Genomic DNA, 17,600 nt, shown 5'->3' on the forward strand with positions numbered 1-17,600 from the left:
GTTGTTTTTTTTTTTTTTCGTTTTTTTTTTTTTTTTAGACTTGCAGGGACTTCATTCCCCGTCAGATCCAGTCACAGAACTGGACGTGAAAACAATGAAAGAAAGGAAGTTTTAAGGTAAGTGGGGCCCTCACGAATTTATGTGCACTTTCCGAAACCTTTTTTTCTTGTTTGTATTTTGCACAAAAAAAAAATAGATTGTCCGTCCCTTTTGAACTTGACTTGTACGGTCTAATTACAAGTAATTAAATTACTCGTAATCGATTACTTCTCGGAGCAAATTTGTAATCGTTTGGTTATATCATTTGTCAAAAAGTAACCGCAAGAGTAATCTGAAATTACTTTTGGAAGCACTAAAGTTACCTGCAACCGCTCTTATTTTTCTCCCCTTTCTAATGGCGCCCTTGTTCGTACCAGTTTCCCATCAAGGAATCCTAAAACCAAGCCTCCAACAGGAGGACGGTTTACGAAAATCGGTGGATTAAGAAGATAAGAAATTTATAATTCGGTGGTTCTAATCCAATAATGGACAGTATACGAAGGACCACCATTCGCAAACCTGGCAGAAAAATCTCATTTTGAGAATCGGAAGTAATCGCAAAGGCAGCGGTTACTTCTTCACGTAGTGGTCAATGCCGAGAGAAAGTCGTCTGCTTCTTGCGCAGGAGTTGTGGTGACGTCAGAAAGAAGCCGAGCTCTGATTGGCTCTGAAGATAGTGGGTAGACCTCAAAGCAAGCTGCCTTGAGGTCTACCCCCTATCTTTCATTCAGAACCAATCAGAGCTCGACGTCTGTTTGACGTCACCACAACCGCATGCAAAATGATCAGACGAACTTGCGCTCCTGAATACTTTTTTTCTGAAGCAATCAATGAATATAATTGAATACTTTTAACCAAGACTAATTGTAACTGTAATCGATTACTTTTTTTTATTGGGGGGGCGGGGCGTGTACAGGACTGCTCCCCACCTACGACTTACCCTCCTTTTCCAGTCTCTGGGCCCATCCTTCTACTTGAACCTGCCTCCATTAGGAGAAGAGGGTCGCTTCTCGCGCAAAATGCAAAAAGAGAGGTGCGCGGTTTGTGTTCTCGATAGTTTGATGGGAAGCTTAGACGGCGGAATGTCCCGGATCGGCCCAGTGAGTATCCAGGCTTTTCTGGTGGACAGCCGAGATTAAACGACGCGGCGCGCGGCAAACCCGTCGAATTTCGGAGGAGAGAGAGAACGTGGCTGGCAACCAACTTGGTGACTTTAGATACATTAAATTCATCAACAAAATCACTCGACTCCTCCAGAACTCAATTAAAATCTGTAATTCTTTTTTCTAAATCTAAGTTTGTCATTTGAGGAAAGCGTATAATGTTTTTTTTTTTCTTTCTTGCTTTGTTTTAATTCGTCACAATTCGACCGATTAACCGGATATGAAACGTTAATCGCGATTAAAGCATTAACCGATTAATCGTAAGGTTAATCGATCAATCGCTCAGCCCTACTAAAAATAGGATCGAAGTTCGTGCCAAACCATTTTCTGAGCGGAAAACTCTGGAGCACAGAATTCAGTGGTGCTGACGGGGGCGGGACGACGGACCCGCGGACTGGTCTATCACATTTTTAGTAGGAAAATAGACGGCACACAAGCATAATTTTTTTCTATTTCTGTGATGCTAATACCCGTGCCACACGGGCAACTCGAAGGCCATTTACAACGAATCGGCTCGCGATCTGTCGCGCGTGGAACGCCCCACGCTCGGAGTGTCGCGCGCTGATTGGCCGATCGTTCAAATGTCATTCGTAGTAAATGGCATTCGAGTTGCCTGTGTGGCACGGGTGTAAGATCCCGTACAATGAGTTATCACGAAGAACAGATGATCCCAGGAAAGTCTTTAGTGCTTCTTTAATGGGTTGTCAGTCGCTTCCGATGTGAAATAGCAGACAATCGCAATTTCAGCCTGCGTCTGATATCACTCCGCCGCGGCAGCCGCTTCGTAACAAGCAGTCAACGTTTTCCTGATTTATTTTTTGTTTGTTAGACTATGCACGCTGCTTTCTTATATTATTTTTGTCTGCGAACGACGTTTCTTAGCAGCAGGCGAACCCCGATATCTGTTACCGTTTACAGACGAATCGTCCGCGAGACGTATATGGGCTCACTCTGTGAAAGACAAAGGAGCTCTTAATGTTGCTTTCGCGGTGACCTAACTCCACGGGGTATCAAATGTGTTCGTACGTAACAATGCTGATATCTACGGTCCAAAAAAAAAACACGTTATTTTGAAATTTGGCGGACTACCAAGCAAATACAATCTTGAACTTAAACCTCAACTTTCACCTTTATTTTCTACCCAAAGCACACACATCCACACACCACACACACACGCACACACACACAAAAAAAAAATAAGCTCGAAGAAAAAGTCTGCATGCAGGAAACACAGCGTTGCCGTCAAGTTCGAGCAAACATTCATCGTCAGCTCAGAGCAGACAACGGGCGAATTCCGGGGTATACGAAAGAAACAATGATGAGGGAAGCGGAAAGCGCGACTACGCAAAAACAATAAAAAATCAAAACATAATGTTACATTTTCACTCGTTGCGGCTTCGTCTCGTGAACCCAAAGCGTATCTACTACGTCAAAAATAACGCCCCCGACGCCTACGTGGGAGCAGATGTTTCTCGAGTGGACCGCATATACGTCATGAGCGGCCTGAAGCTGGAGAACTGTCTCATTGTTCTACGGCTTCGGAAGAACCCATTGCTGTAAGTGGTAAACCAAAAAGGGAAAAAAACAAGATAAATAAACACAAACCGAGGAAGGCGGTGCTGACGCAAACATGCTCTATCTCCCTCTCTCTCTGTTTTCTTACTACTTCTCCCTATCTCTTCTTCGCGCGTTATAGTGCAACGTCGGTGCCAACCAACATTGCAAAAGTCACTCCAAAAGACAGTTACACACAGCTGGACGCACGCAAAGCTATAGATGCCTTCGTACCTAGTCGCTGTTCGGAAGCGAACGGAACGCCGTACGGTGTGCGCTGGCGTTCGGTCTCCGAATCCGTTCGAAGAGCGAGTATAGACAAAGACAGATAGTTAGCTTTGCGTCTACCCTCTAATCGAGCCAACTAGAGCCCGCTGTTCTGACGGCCCCGCGTGACCTAGTCTCTTCCTCACCCCAGTTTCTCGGCACGTAATGTTCAAGTTTCTTGCATCGTGATTGGTTCGTCTGCGCTCTCGTTGGCTAATGCTGCGATCTGATCGGCTGAAGAGCAATTAGGAGATGCAGAAGTGGCCACGGCCCTCGCTTCTTAAAGGGGCGATGCAACAATTTTTGTACTTTGCGCAAATACCGCTTAGAACGGATCCCTGACGTTAATTACCTATGAAACAAGCGTTCGTTTTTAACCCCGCGCATTAGAAGTCCCAGAAAAAAATTAAAGAAAAACGAGCAGCGTTCACCCCCTCAACTCGCAGCCAGAACAAGCGGCCACGCAATCTGGAGCCGATAATATGCCGCCAGTGTTGATCATAGCCACGTGCTGGGGTTGGCAAAGCACAGGACACGGGCTGAGTTCCAGACATGGTTATGGCTCGGCTATTGTACGTCGTCGTTGCAGCGATTGGACACGGGCCACTACCCGAATGCTTTTTGAACTATAGTAATTATCACGAGCCCAAATCGAGTGCTCACGCAATGCTCGGGTCCAATCTATGAACCGCACTCAAATATCGTCACATGGGTGTACTGCGATCCCCACTTTACGTCATCAGATTTTGCAAAGGAGAGATTGATTGAAAATGAGCGCTTTTGTCCTTGAAATTACACCGCAACAAAGGAGTTTCTTGGCCAGTGGCGTAGCGTGCGAGTATCCTTGAGTCCGACGAGTGCCAGTAAGCTCGTGTAAAGTGAAAAACATTCCTATTGAAGATCGTTGCACCGCTCCTTTAAAGGCCGACAACCAGACACGAGATTCAGCTCAGAAGATCCTCCTCACACTGGGGGAGGAGGGAACAGGCAACGGTGGGCAGGGTAGAAGGGGGAGAGGCGGAAGTGGGGGAAAAGTGAAAAGCCGGAATTGGTCCTCGGTCTTTAAGCTGTCAGTAGTCACAGGCTACGTTTACATGGGCTACGTTTACATGGATGCGACAGCAGCGCATCGGATCCAGTTAGCGAATCGGATCCACTTGAACCACTACGTTTACATGGATTCGGATCGACCAGCAGCGGCACCTCGTGTCGAAGGATCACAACGCAAACCTCGTGACCTTCAGATTGTTTCCGAGGTGTCCGGTTTGCCTAGCGGCAGGCAAAGCAAAGCTACCGTAATCCCTCGCTCGAGCACTCGATCCGATCCGCTAGCGTATACATGGAGAGTCTCGATTCGGATTGACCATCTCAAACCAATCCGTCCCAGCGGATCGGATCGGATCCGATCCGATCCGAGTTGTTTACATGAACCGATTCGATTCGTTAACTGGATCCGATGCGCTGCAGTCGCACCCATGTAAACGTAGCCATAGCCTGCCGCGGGTTTAGAACATCCCGCCAAGCCCCTCTGCTCTCTATGACTAGCGGTTGCAGATCCTCTTCGTTCACCTCCTTTCCAGCATTCGCTCGGCTAAAGTGAAAAGAGGGGACGGCTCTGTGGGGGGAGGACCCTTGCCTGCTTTTCTCAGACTTGCATCAGACCATAGTGACAGGGACACGAGTTTTTTTGTTTTTTTTCATGTTCGGACTTTGGCGTTGAGGCGTCGACTTCAAAGCGAAGACATATTTCGGAAGTACTCTTGCCATGTCATGTTCTTAGAGATCCAAACATGACTACAAAAAAAAAAAGACACTCAAGGTTGTTGTTTTTAATGTCTTTTTTTTAATATTTTGAAACATTGTTTTGTGACTAACTTTCTCCTCAATAATTATTTGTTTCGCCAAGTGCCAAGTTGTTTTCTTGTTCACGAAACATCACAGATTCAGAACATTCTTTTTTTTGACGAGGTGACAACGAGGAAGATTAAGAGTTTTTTTTTTTTTTTTTTCCACTGCGTTCCTCAGTGTTTGTTTTTTTTCTCTATTATTTCAGCCCAACATTTTTCTTCGTCTATTTTGAAACTCACCCTCGTCTTGTACTCGTTAACTGGCGCTCACTTATTTTAAGCTTCTGGGTTTCTCTCTCTCTCTCTCTCTCTCTCTTTCTTCCTGTAGTGTTAGATTTTAGTTCATTTATCTCTGCTTTCTTTTTCTTTTTTTCACTACCTTCCCTGTTTCTCGCTTCACCTCTTTTTATTTTTCTCTCTGTTGTCGCTGAAACTGACTCGTACAAGTTTTGACTGGCTCAAACAAGGAGTATGTCTGACTCAAGCAACGTCAAACTAAAACAAAAATCGAGCCAAAAACAAAACCTCCGAGGCTGTTTTTTTTTTAAATTTTTTTTGCTTAGTTTTAGTTCTGTTTTCACAAGCACGGCTGGCTTCACCACGACCATCACGTGGCCCGGTAGAGTTGACTGAAGGCGGGGATGGTGTAATTGGTGTAAATCGGGGTCCCTAGCACCTTCGCGAGCGTGTGTGGGCGTCTTGACCCAAGAGCTGTGGGCTTAACTCGGTTCCGCCGTCTTTTTTCTTGTTTTCTGCGACGACGTGTCTGTGAGCTCAGACATCGGACCCTACAAGGCGCTCCCCCGACGCCCGCTTCAATAACTCCCCTAATTCACGTCATACTGAAGACTGAGACAGTATGCGGACAATAGGGAGTTTTCGTAGACCGCTTTTCCGCCTCCGCTAAGTCCTCCGCAACGAAGAAGCCACTACTAAGCTTGCGCGCCCGTGGCCTTGACTGTAGAGTTCCGGCTATCGTAGCGGGTTGCGGAGGGCTTAGCGGAGGCGGAAACGCGGTCTATGAAAACTCCCTATTAGGGAGTTGTAGTAGATCGTTTTTCTCCTCCGCTACGGTATCCGTAAAGAAAACGCCGCAGTTATCCATGCGCGCCGCCAGTTTCGTCTGCATAGTTCAAGGTCTTGTGGCGGATTACCGAGCGCGATGCGGGTGCTTAGCGGGCTGCGGAAACGGTCTACTACAATTCCCTGTTAGAGAGTTTTAGGGAACTACGGTACGCGGTGGGCCCTCCCGTACGGAATACGGATGCGCTATCACACAACACTCGCATTTGCGAAGTTCGTGCCGTATCGGATGCGCAAAAACGGTTCCCTAAAAATCTCTACTGTCCGAGGAGTGCTTCTTCCTTGGGTATGACGATCCAGTCGGATTGGTCGTACAAAAAACTGCCTACAGACATGCTCGTAGCATACATGTGTATGAAACAAACGTATGCTTCGAAGATGCTCGACGGGTGCACGCAGATAATTAATTCTGTCGTCTCGTCTGCAGCAAAAACACCGTGTCTTTCGTAGGATGAGTGAGCTGCAGTGGGACTTTATGAAGAGGTCAGGTTCATTAACGGTCTCTCTTGGAATGGCTCGAGGTAATTTTTTCGTATACTAAATTCTCAAGTTCGTTGTTTTTTGTTTTGTTTTGTTTTGTTTTTTACGAAAATTTTGACGTTCAGCCGAGGACTCTGACTATCTAATACTGGAGCTGACGGTAGTAATGTCACTAGATCCAGTGAAAGCATAGCCCCCAGCTCCATCCCCGTATGGTCGCCATTTTGGCTCGTGGAACGAGCGGTTTCTTTTTTTTTTTTTTTTTTTTTTTTTTTTTTTACATTTCCACTCTTGGTGAGCCGACCTAAATTATCTAGTGACAGGTAACTTTTATAAAAACATTTCGTAAAAAAAAAGAAAAAAAAGCTGAAAATGATTTTTGAAGGAAAAAGAAGAAAAGAATCGGAGGTGAATTATTAGTATTTTATCCCATAAATTTAAATATCACGTTGGTTTTTTTTTTTTTTTTTGTCTTTTTTCTGATGTACGTAAACGTGAGAAAGCACGAAAAACCTGCGACCAGTCGTTTCGTCATACCCAGATGTTCGGGCCGCCAAGCTTGCCAGGTATATTCCCCCGCACTGAAATTTGTTGTTACCTTTTTTTAAAAAAAAAAATAGCGAGTGTGCGCGTGAATAGCTTTGATAGGCGCTGAAGATGCGTGAGAGCGGAGATTCCCAAAAATTCCGTTTATGACGTAACGCTCCGGGAAGGAGGGGCCTCAGCGGTACTTTGAAAATTATTTTCCACAGCCCCCGTGCACCCTAATAAAAAAAAAATCGGTATTTGTGATGTTGGCGGCCAAATAAAGACGATTTAATTGTATTTCCTCAATCACAAAACCGTTTCAGTTTCTCTTTAATCTAGAAATGTTGTGATCCACACACGGGCGAAATCGAGCGCACGTCTTCGGAACGCCACAATGCCCACCGCATGCGGCGCCGTTGCTTGGCGGCATTCAAAAACAATCTTTCTGTTTTTAAATAGACAAAAAATACCCTTGTAAGAGATGTGTGAAGATAAGCATGATTGATAAGTGGATTGCGTGTACAGTGTCAAAGACGCTTGTACTGGCGAGGAACGCTTTCGGGATACGATAAGGCTGTCTGACGGTCTTGGTGCGGCTGTTTGAGAACGACCCTTTCGGACCTTCGAAGATTTGAATGCACCCAAATGGCGATTGCCATGGCAACTGGGGCCTATCAGCCAATCGCACTGCGAGGTTTGGTCATCTGAATGTTAGTGTATGTTTGTGTCCGGCTAGCAGGTAGAAAAGGCGATGGCGCTATACTTTCCAATGATCCAGTGTCTTTAGATAGTACAAGGATGCTCATTCTCTAAATCGTCCATTATCACAAAACGTGACGGATTTCGTAAATGACGGAGTATGTTAATGATGATTTATGTATGATACAAGCTTCTTTGTTAGCTAATAAAGCGGGAGTATTTCAAGATGTACCGACTATGACAATAGTTTTCGTGCGTAAAAGGCACATGGTGCGGGCTATGGTTCGGAAAATACTTTATTATATCTGAAGGCACGAGGAGACACCAAAAAATATATGTATTTTTGTTTTGTTTTTTGGAAACATTTGAGTATATAGTGTAAAGTCGTCGCCAAAGTTTTAGTTTTTACATCAAAGTCGTTTGTTTACTAAGAAATAAAAAAAAAGCGGCACATTCAAACCAAAACTAGAAAATCAGCACTGGCATAGCCTCCTCTATACTCACGAAGCCTGGCAGTTTGACAACGGAGCCAGTGCCCGGTCGCAGATTGGGAGCGCGAGGATTTGGTAGCACAGAGCATTTCTCGGAGAACCTGGACGTCAGCGCACAGCTTTTGCAGCGGCAAGGACCCGAAACATGGTTTTCAAACCCGACGAGAAAAGAAGCAGTAAGGCGAGGTGCACGAGCGAACATTCCATCGGGGGCTCGGGAAAAGTGTGTTTCGGCGTCTCGCCGCCGGGGGGCGCCCGTCACGTGGCTCTTTTCTCACTCGTTGTCTGCCGCTCTACATATTCAATTTCGGCGGCCGTTTATCGTGGCGATCTGCCAGGCTTTGTCAGTATAGAGAATGCTATAGCACTGGGTGTACTGTAACGTCAGAGTGCACTGCCGGGAGTCGCGAGGAGGATCACTCCCGCGTCTCTAAGTACTTACAATTTCTTTAAATATGCCCGTGGTTGGGTATTCCAGCTGTGATAAAAATTACGTCTTAGGAATTCAGAGTATATTAATTGTGAATGTCTGTTCTCAGAGGTCATAGATCTTCGAAAGTGTGTCGTCACAGGTTACGCAGTACGTGACCAAGGAATTGAAAATGCGAGCTGCAGCTCTGGACACTTGATTATCTACTGGCGGTGTTTCGTGCACAAAATTAAAACCAGATATCGAGCCGGAACTTACTCGGCTGCGTAGTTGGACCTCCGTATAATGCATTCTGGCAAAAAGCTTGAACAGCATAAACACCTTGTCAGCATCGCTTTACGTGCTATCGGCTTCACCCACAACGATAATGTTTGTTACGATTGGTTATTCTCGTTTGATATGTATCATGTGTACTGACAGAGGATTATGGCATTCCTTTAGGCTTTAATCAAACATCGCCCAGCCAATGTTTGGCTCACAAAATGTGGCCACCAGAAACATTTATATGCTCTTAAAAAAGCTAAACCGATGGAGAAAAAACAAATTTTAGACTTCGCTGAATGCAGTTTTTCCAGACTAGCAGAGTCAGACAACACAATCTTCGTGGTTTGCGCAACGCTTCTGTAATTCGTGTGTTTTGGCTAATGGAAATGGTTGGGAAATTGTTGTAACTAAAGCGCAAGCGGCCTCTGAACGGCGCCTCAAAGGCCACAAAAATAACAACCAACATTACAACCTCAAAAGCAACCGGACAACTCTCAAGATCAATATGTGAGAAATGCGAACAAGTAGAAATTTCCCGCTATGAGTAACTGTTTGCACAAGTATAATTTGATGACAAGAGTTGTCGTGTAAGAATAGGTGTAGAGGATACGCTTGCAGGAGGTAGGCTGGTTCACACTGCACATTTTTCTTACGTTACGTTACGAAATGTTACGTACAAGTCACCGGGACATCTGTGCCTCATATTAAGTGTGGCTACCAGTTCAAAGAGAAAACCAGGCACGTGACATTCGAGACAGGAATGTTTCGGTGGCTTGCACATAACGTAACTTAACGTAAGAAAATGGCACAGTGTGAGCGGGCGTTTAGAAATGTTTAAATGTAATCTTGGATTCTTGTGCCCCAAATGCCTAAGTTCACTGCTTACACATAACTTGGAAGACGACGGACCTTGATCACTTACAGCTAGGATTTCGTGTTTCCTGGGTTTTTGTTTCCCCACATATTGGGTATTTCTCGGTGTCGAAAGAAAAATCGGGGTTTATCGGCGTTTTTTGTTGAAGAGAACAGGACACGGGCATATTGCATTCACACACCTCCCAAGGACATACGCATGATCAGATTTGAGAGAAAACGTCCCCGTACCGATAAGAAAAAGAAATGAGATAGACGTGTGGTTCCAAAGCAAGAAAAAGCCTCGCCAACAGTTCACCTGGGGCTGCGGTCCGTGTCAACCGAAAAGCAACTCACGAAAAATTTTCTGGCCAGTTTCAATTCAGAATTTTTCGGTCTTCTCCGATATTGGTGAAACAATAAGAACAATTCTTGTTTTTTTTTTAGTTTATTGGTATGCATTAAAACCACGGGACCCTAGTTATAGCGTAACCCGTCACCTTTCAGATATTCAGCTAATATCGACAGCTGCCGGCCTACTACTGAAAAACAAACGCTGGATGACGAAGAAAAAAAAAAGGGGGGGGGACGTATCAGCTATTCACTTTCTAATCTGAAACGAAACGAGAGACGAAATGTTCCTTCACCCTGACTATGGGTTTTATGAAGTGGACTGATGGGGGAGCCGCAGGCAAGGTGCGCGGCCCTCCACTTCACTTCCTGCCCTATCGGTGACCAGTATCAGAGTAAGGCGTCAGAAACAGCCCCTTTGCTCGTGATACGATAAGCGAGGGACATTCCCCGACTCTTAGCCCGGATTGTACGCACTGACTCCGATGATAAGCCTTCCCTTGACGTCAGGGCAGGAGCAAGACATGCATCGTTGCGGTTAGGCACGACACACCGTGAGCCTGCGGTGTGTGCTCACAAGCAGAGTTGCAGTCGCGACCCCAGCCTCCTGCGTTTAATCTTTTATTCTCGGTTTCACATTTCGGCTGGCAGACCGCATTAGTGTTCGCTTTCCGCATTTCGTCATTAACGTGTTTTCCGCTACGTGACGTCGCCTATTTTGAAGTCCCGAATTCCTTTCAATAGTCTTAAATAGCTCGAGCCCATGAAATGTGCTCCCAGTTGACAAGTCACGCTTGCGTTTGGTTGCAATGGAGAGTGCTACAACCGGTCTTTAAGCCTCCTGTGCCGGCTTACGACCGCGCTACGCGTGTGCGCAGCCGGTCGTGAGCAGTCGCAAGCTGACGTGAGCAGTTTTTGGTTAAGGCCCGTTCAGACACTTGCAACCGAGTAGGACCGGCTGACACAAGACCGTTTTTTAACCCTCTTGCGACGGCTTTGGACTTGCTCCGCAGCAACGTATTTGGTCCTACGCCGTCGCAAGAGGCTTAAGGCCCGTTCACACACTTGCAACCGACTACAACCAACTAAGACAAGACCGGGTTTTAAGCCTCTTGCGACGGCTTACAACCAGATGCGCTGATGCGGAGCCTGTCGTGACTCGTAAGCCGTCACAAAAAGCTTAAAAACCGGTCTTGTCTCAGTCGGTCCTACTCGGTTACAAGTGTGAACGGGCCTTTAAAAACCGGTCGTGTCTCAGTCGGTCCTACTCGGTTACAAGTGTGTGAAGGGGCCTTTAAAAACCGGTCTTGTCTCAGTCGGTCCTACTCGGTTACAAGTGTGTGAACGGGCCTTTAAAAACCGGTCTTGTCTCAGTCGGTCCTACTCGGTTACAAGTGTGTGAACGGGCCTTTAAAAACCGGTCTTGTCTCAGTCGGTCCTACTCGGTTACAAGTGTGTGAACGGGCCTTTAAAAACCGGTCTTGTCTCAGTCGGTCCTACTCGGTTACAAGTGTGTGAACGGGCCTTTAAAAACCGGTCTTGTCTCAGTCGGTCCTACTCGGTTACAAGTGTGTGAACGGGCCTTTAAAAACCGGTCTTGTCTCAGTCGGTCCTACTCGGTTACAAGTGTGTGAACGGGCCTTTAAAAACCGGTCTTGTCTCAGTCGGTCCTACTCGGTTACAAGTGTGTGAACGGGCCTTTAAAAACCGGTCTTGTCTCAGTCGGTCCTACTCGGTTACAAGTGTGTGAACGGGCCTTTAAAAACCGGTCTTGTCTCAGTCGGTCCTACTCGGTTACAAGTGTGTGAACGGGCCTTTAAAAACCGGTCTTGTCTCAGTCGGTCCTACTCGGTTACAAGTGTGTGAACGGGCCTTTAAAAACCGGTCTTGTCTCAGTCGGTCCTACTCGGTTACAAGTGTGTGAACAGGCCTTTAAAAACCGGTCTTGTTTCAGTCGGTCTTACTTGGTTGCAAGTGTGTAAACGGGCCTTTAAATTTTTCGCAAAGATGTTATAAAACGCGAAAAACGCACGAAAATTGCAACATCAAAAAATCGTTTCACACCTTTCCAAAAAAATAAAGGCCCGTTCACACACTTGCGTTTGACTATACGACCAACGCAGAAGACCGGTTTTTAAGCCTCTTGCTACGGCCTTCGAGAGGCAGCATTGCTACGCAGCTTGTCGTAAGCCATCGCAAGAGCCTTAAAGACCGGTCTTGCCCCTGTCGGTCGTAGTCAAGCGGAAGCGTGTGAACGGATCTTAAATCACGCGAAGGTATTGGCGGTAAGGAAATTACGAATACAGCCTGATTCACACGATGCGGTCTCATTGTTGCGGCATCGCTGCCGCTCCTGCGGCAGAAAAAGGCGTGGTGCAATCTGTGGTGCTACACGTCGCAACTGCGAAATCGAAATCGCACCATGTGGATCAGTCCGATAACGATACCACACCATTAAAAAAAAATACTGTGAAGATAACAAAAAAACGTCTGGCAGCCTTCTTGCCACAAGTTATCCGTTTTCGTCTGGTCCTATGTTTCAGTAATTTTTTTTTAATAAGAATAGTATGTTCTGTTCTTGTTTTTTTTTCTGTAAATTTACTGACTTTCACTTTTACAGCCTAGTAGGGCAACAGTTTGTGTTTAAAATGTGACAGTTTTGTTTAAAAAAAATATATCCCGTTCCTGTTCTGGAAATTTGTGAGGAAAAAAAAAGTATGTTTTCCCAGGTTGCAATGAAAATGTTTTTTATATACTAACTATTCGAGGTAACAAGCTCGCTAGGGGCGCTTCTGTTTTCCTCCCCATGGGTAGTGCACGTGCTACCCACGCGGTTATGTTGTTTTAATTTTCAAAGTACATAGAAGCTTGGCATTGCACGTTCTTACACGAGCAGAGGACGTTGTATCCTCACTCTCGGTTTGTGAAAAATTTCCACCAGGTGGCGGTACCCAAACTTCTCGCCGCAAATACCTTGTATTTTGAACAAACATTCATTCATAATATAATTTATTTTAACTACGGCTTCGTTCGCTGATACAATTATCATTCGTTTTGCAGGAATAAGGAAAGTTCTGTTGTTGTCGTTGTTGTTGTTTGTTTGTTTTTTTTACGGTACTCTGGCTTTGTTACCTTGTTTATTCACCAAAAATATTTGAGATGCGGAAATAACATAAGTTCTGTTTTCTTACTAATAACGGGATGTTTTGCAGAGTGTTATGTTTAGGGAAAAACGATATTTTCATTGTGTGTGATAAAATTATGTTGTTTTATCTACCGATAATTCAGGTATCTTTAGACTCCTTATTTACCGAAAACGTGTGTTCTTGACGAATATCTTAAGCCCTGTAGTTTAACCGATAAGCTTGTCTGAATTTTAGTTTCGTAGAACCCTTTCCTTCTTTCGACCGAAATTTGCCGGATAATTTCCTGTTCTATTCCAAACATTTTTAGAATTCACATTTAAGTATGCGTGCAGTAAATACCCTTAATTCTTTCTTCTCTCTTTGTTTTTCTTTTTTTTAGTAGAGTGAGACGATTTTGCCATGTTTTAAATTTCGTCTGATTTTTCTGGGTGATTCTTTACGCATCTGTTTCCGTACCAACAGCAAAATGAGGCTAAATTAAGTGACAAAAAAGGCACCCTAGAAGGAAAAATGGTTGCGCAAAATGTAAAACCGCATTCGCATGGTTTCTGAAAACGAGGTCGAATATGAAACGTATCAATCTTCTTTATCGGGGAGAAAAAAAAAGTATACACGTGTTTGGTTTGAAGTACGCATTCGGGTAGGGTTAACGCGCTATCTTGAGAGGAAAATGCTATCACGGAACAATTTCTACGCGAGCCTCGCGGAAGGACAAAATATCAGAATGAAATTCCTTATCAGTTGAAAGGGAAGATCAACTAAGCGTTTTACCTCAAAATTTTTAAATTGCATATATAGTACTTGAAAGAGACGATCGTACTGTTTCATTAAATAAAAAGTGAATATGTAACGAAGATTAATAATTTATTGGGAGAAGGGATACCTAATTCTTCCAGTCTCGATTTCACTTAAAATATGCAGCCTTATTAAATTGAACAACTTTTGTAAGAGGAAAAAAGAACTGCAATCTTCACAGTGCTAAAATAAAAAAGAACCTACAAACAAACAGTCGTGTCGTTTGTTTTTGGAAACCCGAAGGCACACACGTGAATCCATAATCTCCCATATCAAACTCCTTTTGCGATAAAGCCCGACAGTCAGGCAGCATAAAGACGATGAATGCCGCGACAATGCAACTTTGGCGCCGCTTCATTGACTTCCATCGGATCGGAGCTGCACCGGCGGACATTGTTCAGAAAAAGAGATCCTATTGAAGATAAACGAACTTTATTTCTCCCTCTCTCTCTCCCTCTTCTCTCTGTACCTTTCCCCTCCTTCTTTCTCGTTCGTGACATACTTCATGGCGATCAAGACGCATATTATATTCTCTTTATCCGGACGTTGGTATAAAATTGATGCTGTACTATAGGTGGCGTCTTCGTTTAGTATAGACACCAACGTCGTGTATATGACGGCGGCAGCCGAGCGATTTAGTCAGTCAGCGATCCAAGACGGAAGGACAATAAGTATGTGTGTTTTTTCTTTCGTTCCTTTTTATATTTCTTTATTTCTGTTGCTCCGCACGAACTAACAACTTGTAATAGAAACAGTCTGGAGCAGAGTGCAACTTGATGGGGGTTTGCACGACGCTGTTTGCTATGTTGTCGTTTCTGTCTGTGCTGCTTTTGTGATGTTGTGACGCATAACCGGAACTTTGTGTGAGCGTAATTGACACGCGTTTCATTGGTGTCACCCTGCGTACAAACGTTCTTACGATGTCAAGTTCTGTATGTATCTTTGCTGTTAGATGCTCGCCCCTCAAACTTTGCGACAAGACAAGAAATGCATCGTCCCCTTTTCATTCATTCGTATTCATGTTCTATAGTTTGCGCGCTTAGCAAATGCCGGAAGGGCCTTTGCGGGAAAGCAGACAAAAAGAGCGCTACCTGCTTCACGAGTAGCCATTCGTGCAGAAGGCGCAAGGCTGGCGGTGCGAGAACTCGCCCGCGCGGTTTTCCCGTCTCCTGCCATGCGCGTTTTCGCGCATGTTGTGCAGGCGGAAACTTTAGCGCACAACCGCGCTTCACGCGCGCTTTCTTTCTTTTTTTTTTTTTTCCCGAAACTTTACTGATTTAGTGTTATTCGATGACGCTCAATAAGTTTCTAATCCAAACCATATGTTTATTTTCACTGATTAAGGAATAAATAGGGCTTATTATGACGATTACCTCCCTAAATTATATCGCCCTGGTCGTATTACTCACACCTGCAGACCGAAGTTGCGATGTTTTAAGAACAAATCAGCAAAACCTAAAAAAAAAAATAATGATAATAATAATAATAATAACTTGTATTGATTACGGTTGATTTTGGAATGTGAATTGATTTTACTTCCGAACAATACTTTTCTGTTTCGTAAAAAGAGCATGGGTAGTGAATGGGCGGTAGCTTGCGCCATCTATCCTTAAAAAAGAAATAAAAAAAAATTATACGAGATTTTTTAATTTTTTTGCCAATGGTTGATTTTAAGAAAGTGTCGGTTCAGTGGGTTCTCGTGTGAAAATAGGTGAGCACGTTCACGAGCGAGCGCGGACGGTCCCTCGACCAAGGAAGCAAGGTCCTGTTGCAGAAACCCGGATTGGGTTCCCCCAAAGTCTCTGTTGTTCCTATCGTAGCTTATCCTTTTTGCCGTCAAGTTTGCTCTAAGCCGCTTCTCGTTTCTCCCTACCAATCCGCGCATTGTTTCGTCCGCGGAATCTTCGATCCCTGTTTTCTTCGAGGTAATGCCAGTTATTTCTAATATGGTAGATTTCCTTCCCTTCTGCCTTTCTGTAACCATCGCCAGGCAGTAGATGTGATCGCCAGTATACAGTAACCTACTGGTCGTACTTTGTTTTTATATCGTTTTGTGGGGCGCACGGGGGAAATTTTTCAGCTCCAGCCATAAAGGGTACAATATTGGAATGCCTCTCAGCTGATTACCGCAAGTCGTCGGGCGTTCCCCCGTCTGATGGCTTCCTTAATTCACCAGAAATCCGGCGAAGTCACGGACAAGGAAGTGGAGTATTTGTGCGCTTACGTGTAACGCGTTCAGAAACGTTTAAGACTTGGTTCAGGCATTAGCATCAAAAGGAAAAACGTAGGCGTCAATAGCTCGTGAAGCGCGTGCACGTAGAGGAAAATCAAGGCCTGCCTTCGGTTCAGTTTCCTGAAGACGGAATACCTTCCTTTTTGCGTGTGCGTGTGTGTGGCGTAACTACAGCGCTTTCGCTTTCTATGTTAATGTTTTTTTTTTATTTGCTTTTTTAACTTAACCTAAACACCTCCACATTCGCTTTTTATTGTTTTGTTTCGTGCTACGTTTATTTCGAGTTCTCCTATAGTTTGGTCTGCTACGACTTGTTTATGAGTTCATGAAATCAAACTAAGCAGAGCCAACGCGTTAGCTATCCTAGGTCAATTTTATGCGTTTTTAGCTTTCTTATCACTGGCTCAGTCGTAAAGCAGACCATAAAATACATACAATGTTGCCAGCTCTTCTGTCTCTCTCATTCTGCCTCTCCTTCTTTTACAGCCTCCTTCTTCCACGCTCTCCCTCTTTCAGTCGGAATTCCGCGACGGATGAAAAATAAGCAAATGAAGCGTAGAATGGAAGGCGAGGAAACGAAAGAAAAAAGGTTAGCACTCAACGTAGCAAGAGAATGGTTTTGTCAAGGTATCTGTCACTGTTTCAAAGAGAGGGGGGGGGGGGGGGGGGGGGCGACTTTTTCATTTTCTTTTTCGATCCTTTTGTGAAGAAGAACTTCTACACTGCATTGTTTTTGTATGTTATTTTTTCTTTCTAGTGCCACTGGAATGACGTGCGGTACTACGTGTTTTTTTTTTTACCTTACGGAAGCATGGTTTATGCTAATATTTATGATTTGCTTCACTAATAAGACTTAAAGGGGCCGTGCAATCATATTTATGCGTCCACCTTTTTTGCGGTTTCCACGTCTCTTGGGGTTCGGGCAAGCCGGCGGGCACGGAGAGAGTAACAAAATATTAGTGCGCCATGTTTTAACGGGACGGTGCGGAAATCTCCTCCACCGACGAGGGCGCCCCGCGGTGCCGAAAGCGCGCAAAATGTGACGTCTTTGGTCCTGGGCTTACTACTGGTCACAGCCGCTAAAAGCTTCTTTTTCGTCGAAATACAAAATATAAGTGGCCGAGAGCCGTTTCAATTATTTATAAAAGTAGCTTTTGTTCAGTATTTTAGATCAAAAAAGAGACGAATGCAGTTCATAAAGTACGGAAACAAGAAATGACCCGTCGACATACCCGCCACCAAGCGGTGGAAAAGACGGCGCATACTAGAAAGGAGTAGTGGGATCAGGCGCCGACACGGAAAGGTCCCGGATCTACGCGGCGGCGCTACGGTCGTTTGGGCAAAAGGATCCGACCGGCTCCGAGCGTTCCGAAGGTCT

Source organism: Ixodes scapularis, unplaced genomic scaffold, assembly GCF_016920785.2.
Source record: "Ixodes scapularis isolate PalLabHiFi unplaced genomic scaffold, ASM1692078v2 PGA_scaffold8__174_contigs__length_109621045, whole genome shotgun sequence".
Taxonomy (NCBI): Eukaryota; Metazoa; Arthropoda; class Arachnida; order Ixodida; family Ixodidae; genus Ixodes; species Ixodes scapularis.